Raw genomic sequence first — 14,241 nt, 5'->3', positions numbered from 1 at the left:
TTTTATATAAGTTCATCCTTATGTTGTCAAAATTAATTTTAAAAAAACTCTAGTTTATCAACATATAAATATGTTTATACTGGTACAAATGTTGCGTCAGATCCATCATACTAGAATTAGGACATGAACACAAAAACGTTAAATTGGTACGTAAGCTTTATATTAAATGTTAATGACACTGTTAACTTTAAATTTCATGTTGCAATTCAATATGTTTTGCTTCAAAACAATTGTATGATCATGTTTCAATATCTTATAATTTGTAACTTTGTATGGTCATCTTTTTGTACTGTGTTTCTTGCCGTAACTACGCAGACTTTTTGTATCGCGCTAGACTTCTTACAAGTTTGACGTCATCACTAGAGAAGTGTTATGGTCGTCATCATTAACACGTGGATCGTTACGGTGTATCCATCTGCACCATGAAAACTGATTTGTTGAACGTGTCATAGTTATCCTTTTCTCTTTCGTCTACCCCGGACTTGACATTTTATGAGCAACTTGGCGGGTGTTTCTAGAAAAACAGAGGACGCTTACACTTACCGGTGCACCTGGTCGATGCTCCCAGTTTTTTTTTTTTTTTTTTTGTGGAGTCCGAGTTGCTCATTTACTTTTGTTTCTTTGTATATATTATTTTAGTTAATTTATGTTCTTTGTTGTGTATGTCTTTTTCCATGTCTGTCTGGTCTTTGTCCCTGGATTGCATTCTTTTGATTTTCGCTAGAATCTTGGTTCCCTTGATTACTCTTTCATTATATGCCTACTACCATTTGTGGTTATCTTTCCTGAGAAAGGAATTCGTGAAACTAGTGTTCCTATCCCATATCGCCATGTTCGTGTATTATAAAAGTGTTCTTGACATGTGTCTGTGGTAGGAGACACATCTGTGTCAGATACTTAAGTTACTTTTGTGGAAATGAGAAACAAAATCGTTTTGCCGACAACGCTAAATATACGGCTATAGTTACTTTTGCCTTAAAACAAATTAAAAAGATAAAATGGTAGCGTAGCGCACCTCGAACTGGAGATTGTGCGGTTTGGAAAGGATTGCAATACATGTATTAAGGCTAAAAACCACTAATTCCACTTCCCATAGGCTTCTATGCTAATTTCACAATATTCAATGGCTTCTCTGGATTTTACCTTAACTTTAACCTGCAGATGACTATATATCAGCATGATTCTACATATGTCAGCTCACAATCCTCAGAATGGCATGTGGGGTTAGCAGACTTGCAGTGCAGTACTGGTCACCGGAAGTGAAGGGTCTATAAATAGCATGGGAAATCCCAGTGTTTTCACAAGATAGGGGTACATTTAAAAATCATTATGGAGATTAGGCTTCACATCACAAGAAGCAAAATGCACCTATAAAATGTACAGAAATGTTTTTCCTTTCAGAAACTGTTTAAATTTTTTAAATAAGATGAGAACTTTTTTCACAGCACTATGAGGAACAGGGGTAATTTCTGCGTAGGACTATTTTTGCGTACGTTCCAAATGCTCATTGGTTGAATTGGTGGTCTGTAACCTAAAGAGTCACTTTTTGTCTTAGAAAAAATTAATAACTATACAGGTATCTTCCTACACACATACTGAATGCATCTGCAAAGTTTCAGTGAAATGTGACAAGCACTTTTTTAAATATTTGATTTTTAAATATAGGGTAACCAAGTTGTGCGAGCAAAAAAGTGACAATATTCTACCATACTGAAATGCATTAAATATTTGCAAAGAACTTTTTCTGACTTTTCAAATAAAAAATATCAACCACAACTTGTTTTTTAACAATATTAATGAAGAAATAGTTTTAAAAGTAATCATTTTCTGAGAAATTGGTCTATTTTTAAAAATTTATTTCTGACATGCCTCCCCCTTTTTCTTGATCACATGTCAAAAATCCTAAATCTTTAAATTTTCACAAAAGGTGATATATTTGGCTTTAAATTTGTAAATACAGTGTTTTCACATTAAAACATGACCAGTAAAGGGCACCTAAAGCAAAAAAAGTGCTCAATAATGGATTTTCCATGTTGCCATAGGGGAATGCTTATATGGCCTTAACCGCAGTAATGAAAGTGAGTTTTTCCTCATTTCTAACCTAATTTTTGCTCAAATCTACACAAAACTTGATTTCAAGTGCTTATTACTACCATATTTAGGTAAATATAGCCCTCAAAGTTTAATATTTGATATTTTTACTAAATTTTCTACACTTTTTACAAGATAGGACATAAAAATCAGCCAAAAAGACCAATTTTCCATAATTTGGACCTGTAACTTAAAAAAATGCATATTTTGAAGGATTTCTGTAGTGTATTCCTGTCATGGCAAAGTTAACAAGATCTTCAAGTAGTTTAAAGCTATTTCAAGAAACTTTTCATTTTGCCATGGCTTCAACTTAAGGCTAAAAACCACTAATTCCACTTCCCATAGGCTTCTATGCTAATTTCACAATATTCAATGGCTTCTCTGGATTTTACCTTAACTTTAACCTGCAGATGACTATATATCAGCATGATTCTACATATGTCAGCTCACAATCCTCAGAATGGCATGTGGGGTTAGCAGACTTGCAGTGCAGTACTGGTCACCGGAAGTGAAGGGTCTATAAATAGCATGGGAAATCCCAGTGTTTTCACAAGATAGGGGTACATTTAAAAATCATTATGGAGATTAGGCTTCACATCACAAGAAGCAAAATGCACCTATAAAATGTACAGAAATGTTTTTCCTTTCAGAAACTGTTTAAATTTTTTAAATAAGATGAGAACTTTTTTCACAGCACTATGAGGAACAGGGGTAATTTCTGCGTAGGACTATTTTTGCGTACGTTCCAAATGCTCATTGGTTGAATTGGTGGTCTGTAACCTAAAGTATTTATTGGTTGTTTTAGGTCGATACGTGTATACTATGTTTGAGTTGATGAGTGTTATTCGGTTGGGTGAAATGTTGCGTCTTCTGTCTTTTTGGAGTATCGACCTAGTACAAAGCAAAGTGGTAATCTTATGACGTTGCGTACGGTGTTGATTTCACATTCGACTGATCCGGATCCAAGTTATTCCTTGGCGTATTTTGATAAAACAATTTTTTGGGAAGAGCAGTTTGTGCTGCAGACGATGTCATATTTTTCATGACGTAATGATAAGATCAAAGCGTATTACAATATCACAAATGTCTTCCCTTTGATGTGGACATTGTAAAAATGGAAAGAAATCGACTTGAAGACAACATGTTAGACATTTGTTTTAAAGTTATGCGAACAGCTTTTCTTAATCGGGACTTTTATTAAGTATAATGGAAATTTTTTACATAACCCCAATGAAAATATATATATATATAATGTTCAATCAGACTTTTTGTTAAAAGCCTTTTTGTCCGTATTTCAATTATGTCACAAATCTTAATTTTTTCGACGTTGGCCATTGGCTACTTTCTTGCTTACCTTTGTAAAATATAACAACGAATAGTATTTTTACCAAAGTATATTCACGCTTAAAGGACTGTATACATATTCAGAATATCACGTTAATTCTAAAAAATTATGAGTTTTATTGTCTAATAGTAGATAAATACGCACGTATGTTGTGATGTCACGTTATCTTTTTTCCGATGTTTTCTACACGTTGCGTGCTACCCGGTCTTTATCAAAGCATTTTTTGTTAGTTTTGAGTGAACTAGTAACTATGAAATTTTGAGTTTTACATGTATATATGCTGCAGATAGTATATTCAAAAAATAATGGTACTTGGTTGAACATGTATCTTAGCGCAGCTTTTTGTCTGTGTCTAACCAAAATGTCACAACATCTAAAATTTGTATATTTTATTTATTCACGCGTACACCATGCGAAATTCGAACGAATTGTTCAAAGAGGCAAACGGTGTTGAGTCGATTTCTTCATATGCTTAAAAATTTATTCATCCTCCTCGATGGTTTTATCATTTCATTTTTTCTTTGGCTTAACAAATGGGTTATATGTATAATGTAAAACCGTGTCTAACAAAAATGTCACAAAGCGTATTTTTGACTTGTCCAAAGTTACGTTCTGTTTTGCGACGTGAATTCTCTTTAAAGGTGGATGTAAGGAATCAACAAAAAAAAACAAAAAACAAAAAAAAAAACAAAAAGACGATTTTAGCGAATCTGATAGCTGATAAAATAATGAAAGAAATGTTGAAAAGAAAACAGGAAGAAGAAAACCCATCCGCCCCCCCCCCCCACCCCTTGCACGCACTCCTGTCTATGCAATGATGCCCTGGTGAAATCGGGATCAGCGTGTCTGTATCAAGTATTTCCTTTCCACGTTTGTCTACCCCGGTTTTTAGTCGAGTCCGAGTTGCTCATTTACTTTTGTTACTTTGTATGTATGATTTTAGTTACTTTATGTTCTTTGTTGTGTAGGTCTGTTTTCCATGTCTGGTCTTTGTCCCTGGATTACATTCTTTTGATTACCACTATAACCTTGGTTCCCTTTATTACTCTTTGAAATATGTAGACACGCACTTGCACATTAGCTGGTGAAATATTGTAAAATCGACGTATTTCATGATCGTCTTAATTACCTCTTGGCAATTATTTTAGCTATAAAATATAATAAGCTGCACAAATATTGAAAAAAAATGTTTTGTTTTGTTTTTGGTTGTATTTTTTTCAAATCGGACCAAAAACAAAAAACTAGATTTATTCTGGTGTGGCCTTTTTGACCCCAAATAACTCGAATATAAGAGATATCCGAAATCTGATTGAAAAATGCAGGCAGGATTATTAATGAGGAATCTAATGAAGAATCCAATGGAATAAAAAATTTCGAACAAAAAAGTTATGAAAATGTTGCCCAACTTTGACCCCCTATAACTTGAAAACGGTCCAAAAACATAAAATCTGGAGTAAATTTGTTTACCCGAATTAAATAAAGAACACATTAAAAATATAATAATTAAAATCGAAAAAAAAAACAATCTAACGGAAACGAAGTGTACCCAGACGACGACGACGTCGCCACCGACCACGATGACTGCGCCATAACATTATACGACCGAAATTTTTTTTCGTCGTATAATTAAAACGGGAGATTTCGCTCTCAAATTTTCTCAAAGAGGGAGCTTTGCCAAGGTTTTGTTTACTCGAAATGTTTAGCAGTTACATGTTTAGCAACAGACCTTAGAATTTCGATACGAGTACATGTATTCGGAAATTTCAACATACAATGTACATCTAAATTAGAGATATAAAACCAAATAGGAAAGAAATAAAATCAATTTATACGCTTCCACAATTTTATTTCTGCGGGAGGGGGGTACTGACTTTTTTTGCTCGTAGGTTTGTTGGCTTTCTTTTAGTGAGGGTGTTTTACTTTTTAGCGCATCACACGAAATATGTTTTCATGATTCCTAACATTTTTCTCACAGGATGAAATTTCCTTCAAATCATTTTTAAATGATTGATGCCAAACTATTTATCATATCAGGATGTAATCTGATCATTTCAATTGACCAAAACGTACGAAAGAAATAATATCGAATCGGATAATTAAATAATAAAACATGTCGTGTGTGCTATTTTATATAAATAATTAAATAAGCACACTTCTTTTTACACGTAACAATTATAGAACGATGTACGTCGCAATACACAAAAGAAGACGTCGACATTTTGCCGATTTTCAATAATTAATATACATGTGTACACCATACCTCAATGGCATTGATATCCTCGATTAAATGATGATACTGGTAGTGAAATTGTAATTATGGTCGGAGATTACCAAGCTGCGAAAAAAAACATGTTTACGGTGTCTTCCCTCGATGCAATTATCTATAGTTCTGCTCTTGATTATTAAAAATATCATTAAAAAGATTGTTAAAATTAATTAACATCGATTTGCATGAAATGATGTGACGGTTATGAAATCTCTACACTAAACTCGATTTCTCACATTTTATTAGATACTTATGATCATAAAACTTTCCATAGATTTTGCCTTTTGAAAACATGCTTTTTTCAGGACAGAAATGTTTAAAGTATGAATGAAATTAAATAAAACACCAGATACAAATCAGAAAATGAACATAATACTGTAGAAGTAATTATTTTGTTGTGGTACCAATTTCCGTGGATTTTGTGGTTGACACAAACCATGAAATTAAATTGCCAACGAAATACATATTTTCCTTTTATAAGTACTGTGGGAAATATCAAACAAGGGATTTAAGAATACACGAACCAACGATTCGTTTGCAATCCACGTAAATTGATATCCGCGAATACAAAACCTTCACAGTAATACAAATTGATTGTCATATGAGATCTAAGTCGGAAATCAGTCCTTTTATCATAACATGTTTGGTGGACCTTTGATTATTCTGTTCTCCTTCTACGCATGTAAATTTGCTGTCAGATAAATCATTCCGCCCTTTGTCTTGCTTCAAATTGTTCTTAACTTGTAAATCTACAGTTTTGTCATCGAACTTACTCATAACAGTTTTTTGTTTCCTTGGTATCTGACTCTCCATTCTTGTAATGTAGACACTGCAATTCATAATAATCATTGAAATTAAAATTTTAAATAATAAGTGTTTTTTTATATCATGATTTAAAACATATTTTTGATATTTTTTTTCGTAAATGGAATAAAAAAACAAGTGAAAATGAACAATTACTATTGCAATTTAAAATTTTAGTTCAAAGCCACGGATCTGCAAAGTTGTCTGTTTTCTACTGAGACACTTTTTGTATATCTTAACTTGACAGTCGACGGATGAATAAAAACTTCACAACATACAGTGAACGACATTTAGTTCAAAGATGACTTTCATTGTGGGATACCGGTAAAAGGTCAAAATTATGTTTTATTATCATAAATGAAAAAAAAATATTAAAATCAATTTAATCACCTTCCGGTAGTTAAAAAGTTTCGTCCATATTCAACTTGCTTAGAAGAGTTGAATCAGATATAAACATTGCAATGATACAAAACACTCTTGTTCATACAAAATGCACAAGCTGAATTACGGCTTTATAGAGAAAACTATTATTGACATGCTTACCAGATTAAGCAGATTGCTTTAATTTCCACAATTTATCTACTATAGAACGTTCAATATCTCAACAAGTTGTGTTTTACATGTATGATTTTTCTACAATAATTTTGCATTACTTTACGGATGTACTGAACTTACTTAATGCTTCGTTGGAAACCTTTTTAGAAACCAACAGGGACAATTCTTATGAATTAATTATGCAGTGATGTCGGTCTATAATCAGAATGGAGTAACTGATGGTTATTGCATGTAATTAATCGGTCGTAAGGTAATGATGATTACAAAATATACCATTGGAATTACAAAAAATCGTGTAACAGTGAATAGAATCATCGATTACTTCATCTGGCTTTTAGAGAAGATGATTAAAAATGTTTGATGAATAGCGTTTTTGTTTTTATTTGAATGAATTATTTTTCAGATGAACATTTACATTCCACAATGTAAATTATTAATGGTTTTACCTTGCTTTATGATAGGGTAATAGTTATGTTATACCGGTGTCAACTACTGAATTACAACTCTGAAATATAAGACATAATCGAACCCATGGCCGCCTACATTCGAATTATGCGTAGAACCAAAGAACATAAATAAAATGGACACAATGAAAATTAAATAAATGAAAAAGTAATATAGGGACATATGCACATGGTATTTTCCATTTCTAAAACCATCATTTTCTAATAAGGGAAGCAATGTTTTTGGGCGAACCAGGGTTTTTTTCCTTCCGCATGACTGAGTTCCGTGCAAAGCTTTTGTTCTTCAAGGTTTGACCCTATTTTGTATTTTTTGAATCAACTGTATGCAATGTGTTGTATTTACAGAAATATGGACCTTACACGAAAACTTAACAGTAGTAATATCTCACTGTATGCTGGTCTCGTAGTTCAAAATAAACAAATGTAAGATACACTTTATTCCTTTCTTACCTTTACTCGGTTTACCAAAATAAAAAAAATATTGTACTGGTCTAAAACTGATACAGTACTATGCTACACATCAAATACGCTATACTACTATAATTTAATTTGACCTTTCATAATTGTTTTCCACATTTCATTCATTTCCAGTTTTCGATAAACACACCCTCGTTCTCATTCAAATTCATAATCATTTCCTTATGTGTGCTTTTGATAAATGTAAAATCATCCACTGTGTAATTCAACTAGCTTCAAAATCTATGTTTTGATCTGGAACTATATTAGTTTTATACTGAAGAAGGATATCAGTTATCCGAAATAATACAATGTAAATTTTAGCATCATTTGGTCGTTCCCTCCGCGGGACTCGAACTCGTACCGCCGTGACATCTATGGCAACACCTCCTGCACAAAAGTCCAGCGCCCTAAACCACTCGGCCAGCTAGGCTATGTGCAGGCGGTGTTGCCATAGATGTCACGGCGGTACGAGTTCGAGTCCCGCAACCTTTATATACGTTTACAAATCTTCCCTGTATCAATTTGATCCGATGGAGCAGTGTAGCAAATAGAGTCGTCACATTCTTAGGCGTTTATATATATATATCAAATTGATACAGGAAAGATATGTAAACGTATAGAAAGGTCTGAAAAATTACAAACAATGTTAGAGCTGTCAAATTTGCGATGCAAATTTTTGGTCGTTCCCTCCGTGGGACTCGAACTCATACTGCTCTGACATCTACGGCAACACCGCCCTAGACCATTCTATTTTCCATTTTTCAGAGCTTTCTATACGTTTATATATCTTCCCTGTATCAATTTGATTCGATGGAGCAGTGTAGCAAATAGAGTCGTCACATTCCGAGACGTTTGTATAATATTGAATTGTTCTGACATGCATCATTAATTTGATCCTCTATCCTACATATTAGCATCTAAATGAACTGTCCCGTACTACCATACATCGTGAACTAAGTTACAGCCCTAGATTAATCCTACGAGGAGGAATTACCCGACCAGCGAAAGCTATATTTTCATATAGCCTAGCTGGCCGAGTGGTCTAGGGCGCTGGACTTTGTGCAGGCGGTGTTGCCGTAGATGTCACAGCAGTACGAGTTCGAGTCCCGCGGAGGGAACGACAAAAAATTTGCATCGCAAATTTGACAGCTCTAACAACGTCGGGAATTTTTCAGACCTATATATATCAAGAAGCTAAGCATCAACTAGCCAATTTCAACATATCTCATCAAAATTTACTGAAAAATGCTCGTTCTTTTCTATCTGATCTTGAACTTCGTAATATTCAGAGACGATTAGTCGAAATCCGAGCTATTCAATCTAAGAAATTAAGAAGTAAACAACTTCACAAATTCACACGAGACGACGTAAACACCCCGAACAATACAGAAGCACATAATATTTTGTCACAGGACAAAACTACGCCTAAAAAGTCTCGTAAACGCAGATTTAAGAGAAAATCCAATTTAAACGGATTTCCACCACGACAATTGTCAACCTTTCATCTTTTGCCCTATCTGAAACTGAAACCAGGATTTTATCTAAAGGTTTATATTTCTGTCCTACCCCGTACAATATAGATGAAGTTCAACTTGAAGATGACCTAGATAAATTTGCAAGATCCCTCAGGCTCAAAGAACATTTTGCTAACAAACATGAAGACCAGGCTATGGACCCTGACAGTTCTGACTCCGACAAGGAAGAAAGTGATATATATACTCGAAAATTCAAAAAGAAAAATCCATGGGCTCCTAAATCGAACAAATGTGGCACGCTAGAAAATGTCATTGACAAAATAAAAGCAGATGTCAAACACTTATCCAACAATTACATCCCATCTTTCTTCAACATTACGCCCGATGAGTAAAAAGCAATACTGTCGTTGAAAAACCGTGACGATATATTATAAAACCAGCAGAAAAAAATGCAGTGCCGTAGTAGTTATGGATAAAAATAACTACATCTCAGAAGCAATGCTTCTTTCGGATGAAAGATTTTATAAAAAGCTACCCAGCGACCCTACTAAATCCTTTAGTGAAAAAATCACTTCAGGACTGAACAAAATGTGCAAGGACGGCAGCATTACTGAAGAACAGTTCGAATACTTAAAACCATAGGATCCAAGACCGGACGTTTTTACATTCTGCCTAAAATTCATAACAAATATATCCCTGCACGGCCCATAGTTTCTGCTAATAGTCACTCAACCGAAAAAATTTCTGAATTTGTTGATTACCATCTCCGACCCCTTGTTCAAAAGCTCCCGTCATATTTAAAGACACCACGGACTATCTGAGGAAAATGGAATCAATGAATCCTTTACCTCCCGAAACACTTCTAGTCTCCCTTTATGTCACTTCACTCTATACTAATATCCCACACGATGACGGTATAGAAGCCTGCAGAGAAGCTTGGGAATCACGAGATATTTTGGACCCCCCTACTGACTGCCTAGTGAATTTACTCACTTTAGTTTTGAAGTGTAACAACTTCACTTTCAACGACGAACACTATCTCCAAATCAATGGTACAGCTATGGGAACGAAAATGGCCCCTTCGTATGCTAACATCTTCATGGGTAAATTACAAAATCAAATAATTTCAACATCTTTATCGCAATCCCTCTCTTGGTTTCGATTCATCGATGATGTTGACATGAAATGGACTGAGTCGAAACAAAATTTTGACAATGTTATCACACATGCCAACAATGTTCATCCATCAATCAAATTCACCCATGAAATTTCTGACACTAAAATAACATTTTTGGATACTACTACGTTTGTAAAAGACGGGGAAATGTCCATGGATCTTCACAGCAAACCTACTGATAGTCACCAATACTTATCTCCCAATACTTGTCATCCAAAACATTGTACTAAAAGCATACCATACAGCCAGGCACTTCGAATTCGGCATATTTGCTCATCTGACGATACCACCAACAAACGTCTAGATGAACTCCGTGGTCATTTGTTATCGCGTGGTTACGAATCAACAGATATAGATCGGGGATTTGAACATGCTAACAACATCAGCCGTAAAGATCTCCTCGAGTACAAACCTAAGAAAAAGAACAAAAGGGTTCCTTTTGTGCTTACATACCATCCGATGTGGTATGCAGTACGTAAGCGAAACAGAACAACCTTTCAACAGGCGTATGAATGGTCATCGCAATGACTATAAATGCAAACCAGACCTCCCTCTAAGTCGCCATCTTAGATCCGCCGGACACACCCATGAGGATCTCCACAATATTGTTGTTATGATCATAGAACATAATAAAAAACTGGTCAAAATGTAAAAGAGTATCTCGGGAAAGCTTTTGGATGAAGAAATTACAAACAACTTCTCCAGATGGAATAAACGGGAAAAAATAATTCATTTTCAGGTCTTGGTCTAAGGCTAGTGCAGCACTACATGATATACATCAATACGCCGTACTACTTTATTTTGACTTTTTTAATTGTTTTCCACAGTTATTTTTTTCTTTTAATTTTGATAAAAAGACCCCCTTTGTTATTTTCATTCAGGCTCCTTTCCATTTGCGTATGTGTGCCTTTGATAAAGGTACAGTCATCCACAGCGTACGTGATTCAGCTTCTGAATCTGTTTTGATCTTGAACTTTGTGAGTTTTATGCTCGTAAAGTTCTGTGAGTTTTATGCTCATAAAGTTATATGTGTTTTATGCTGAAGAAGGATATCATTTATCCGAAATATTCAATGTAAATTTCATCATCTTCTGGTGAGGCACACATCTTATGGTGTTTTATCAAATAGATAAATTTACAGGAAATTAATCGTGCTTACACATATTAGCTTATTTCTGTTAAAGAATAATCCAAGATACCAAGATTTCCTGATTGCCAGGATGCGGTGACAATCCATCCTTAAATTATTTGCTAGTAATGTTCTACTAATCTTGGCTGTAACTGGAATTGAACAGATTTTTGGCGTGCCTGGACATCTTATGAATATATTACCCATCGTTTTTATTATTTATAAGGAGTTTTAGAGTATGGTATTTAAAGCGAAACAGGGATTTCCGAGGTGTTTTTATCGGTTGATGTAAATTTTTTGCACTTTGTTTTCGTTTCGTTTCAATTTTTTCATTATATTTTGTTCCTACTTTATTTTTCTTTTTATTTTGTTTTGTTTGTTTGTATGTTCCTTTTTTTTTCTTTTCGCTTTCATGATTTTTAAGACTTTGATTCTTTTCTTTAGATTTGTTTTATTTTCATTTTTTGTTGTAAACAACAACCCATTTGAGTGAGAAAAAAAAAGCTTCTCATATTATCATTTTTATCATCATTTCATGATGTATCCTAGTTTTTATTTGGTGTGATGAAGTGTTTCTTTCTGTAGAAACTCCCGCTGAAAATCAGGTCATTATTTAAATAAGTTACTGATAAAGTAATGAGTATAGCGTTATCGTGTTCAAATAAGTTCAAATCAGTTCCACTTACATGGGTGTATTTGTTCTTATGTTGTACGATCGTTATCAGTACGTTTTAACACTATTTTAACATTGAAAAAGTCGACAGATTTCCATCTAAATACATAAAGGAAAATACGTTTTAAATAAAAAAAAAATATATGTAATTTGTAATTAAACATTCACTTTTATTCATCAAATTTGCTAAAACAATGTTTATATGCTGTTTATGGTAGCCAGGATCACTCCAGTATATGTCCCGCCGATCGTCACTTAGAGGAAAGTCTTTCATTTTTAATTTCCATTGGTCGTCACCTCTCGCAAACGCTATCCGTTTTCATCCCTTTTTCACGTTTTTCCCTAGTGTAATAGAAATACTGAATGCCTGCTGGGTTTTGCAATTGTCACATAAACTTACAACATCCATGATTTAAACAGTTCGATTACTCACATGAAATGTATTTACATTTAGAAAGAACGTCTCTAAGATAGTTTCCACTTGCAACAGCATATTAATGACAAAGAAATTATATTATAAATCACATAATAAATTGCCGAACTCGTCCATAGGATACTTGAATGGTTCGACATGGAATTTGCGAATTGAATTTTCTAACCATTTCAAAATCAATAAGATATTCTTTTCCACGAAACAAACAGATGTACTTAACAGAGTTCCGGTTTCTTCTTGGAATCGCTTGCACGGACGTTGCATGAAGAAAAACTAAGACAATAGCGAGGATTGCAGCAATCTTCATTTCTAAAATATTATTTCTCGACTTTTGTGAGGTACAACTATGAATCATGAATATATTTATAATTATATTATAATATCACTTACCGGAAAGGTGTAAAAATTACTATCATTCGTTAGCCTAAGGTTTGTTGATAATTACAAAGAGAAGATTGTTAACAGGCAGACCAATGTTTAACAGGTTTCAATACTCCCCGCTGACTATTGTTACATCTACTAATATACTAATAATGGAAATTCGAGTCCATGCAATACGATTGCAATTTCATACTTGTGTAGATAGTAATATATGTTAATAAATATGTAATTTCATATTTATAGGTTTGAGGTCTGTCATATTGGTCGAGACGGTCGTATTGGTCCCAAGACATCCCCGAGGGCCAATACGGCTGTCGAGGCCAATATGATTGACCGAAACTTATAACAGGGCCAACATGAAATTACATATTTATTGACAGTTTTATTAACCAACTCAACTAGATGATTTGTAGAACAGCTGTTTTCGTATTTTACCAAGAACATGTAGATTTATTTGCATTATATTCAGTCTTTAATACCGTTTTTGTACAAAATGGAAGATTTCTTTTCGTGTTTCTGCAGCTTTTAGTCCTGGTGATCAAAGTTCATTATATCAAATTCTAACAAAATGGCGGTGTCAAACGACCGGAAGTTATGATGCCGTATTGGCCCTGGTTTGATCCATATTGGCCCTCTTTTTTTCATATTGGCCCCGTATAGATGCCCGGTTTGATTTCATATCAATTGGTCAGTTTTTGACATATTTCAACGTATTTTGGGTAGTTGATTAATAAATGGCGGAAAAAAATGGGAAAATTTATGTATAAGATTGCTGTTATACATACTTACTTAAAGAAGCATAACATAGAGACAACACATTATCTTTTTCTCTGTAAATCTGACTAACCCATATGATGTCACTTCTGTACGGTTATGAACAGAAATGCCTATGCTAAGGAAAGAAAATCAACTCAATATATACAACGGCAATTTCTGCAATATTGTACATTTCTGTGAGATAAATGATAGTCACAATTATTTTCTATTAA

General features: G+C 34.0%; 1 long non-coding RNA gene across 1 annotated transcript; it reads right to left on the bottom strand.

The window, feature by feature from the left end:
* Window positions 1–5,926: 5,926 nt before the first annotated feature.
* On the bottom strand, window positions 5,927–7,177 carry LOC148612466 (uncharacterized). The gene is made up of 2 exons (XR_015923935.1): window positions 7,050–7,177; window positions 5,927–6,531 (listed from the first exon to the last, which is right to left on the bottom strand). It is a non-coding gene; the product is annotated as an uncharacterized LOC148612466 (long non-coding RNA).
* Between the last annotated feature and the right edge of the window lie 7,064 nt (window positions 7,178–14,241).

The sequence above is a fragment of the Perna viridis genome, chromosome 7 (assembly GCF_037379345.1).
Source record: "Perna viridis isolate PV_CMFRI_1.1 ecotype Kerala chromosome 7, ASM3737934v1, whole genome shotgun sequence".
Taxonomy (NCBI): Eukaryota; Metazoa; Mollusca; class Bivalvia; order Mytilida; family Mytilidae; genus Perna; species Perna viridis.
Note: the sequence above shows the minus strand (reverse complement) of the source record. Positions and strands in the feature narration are given on the sequence as shown.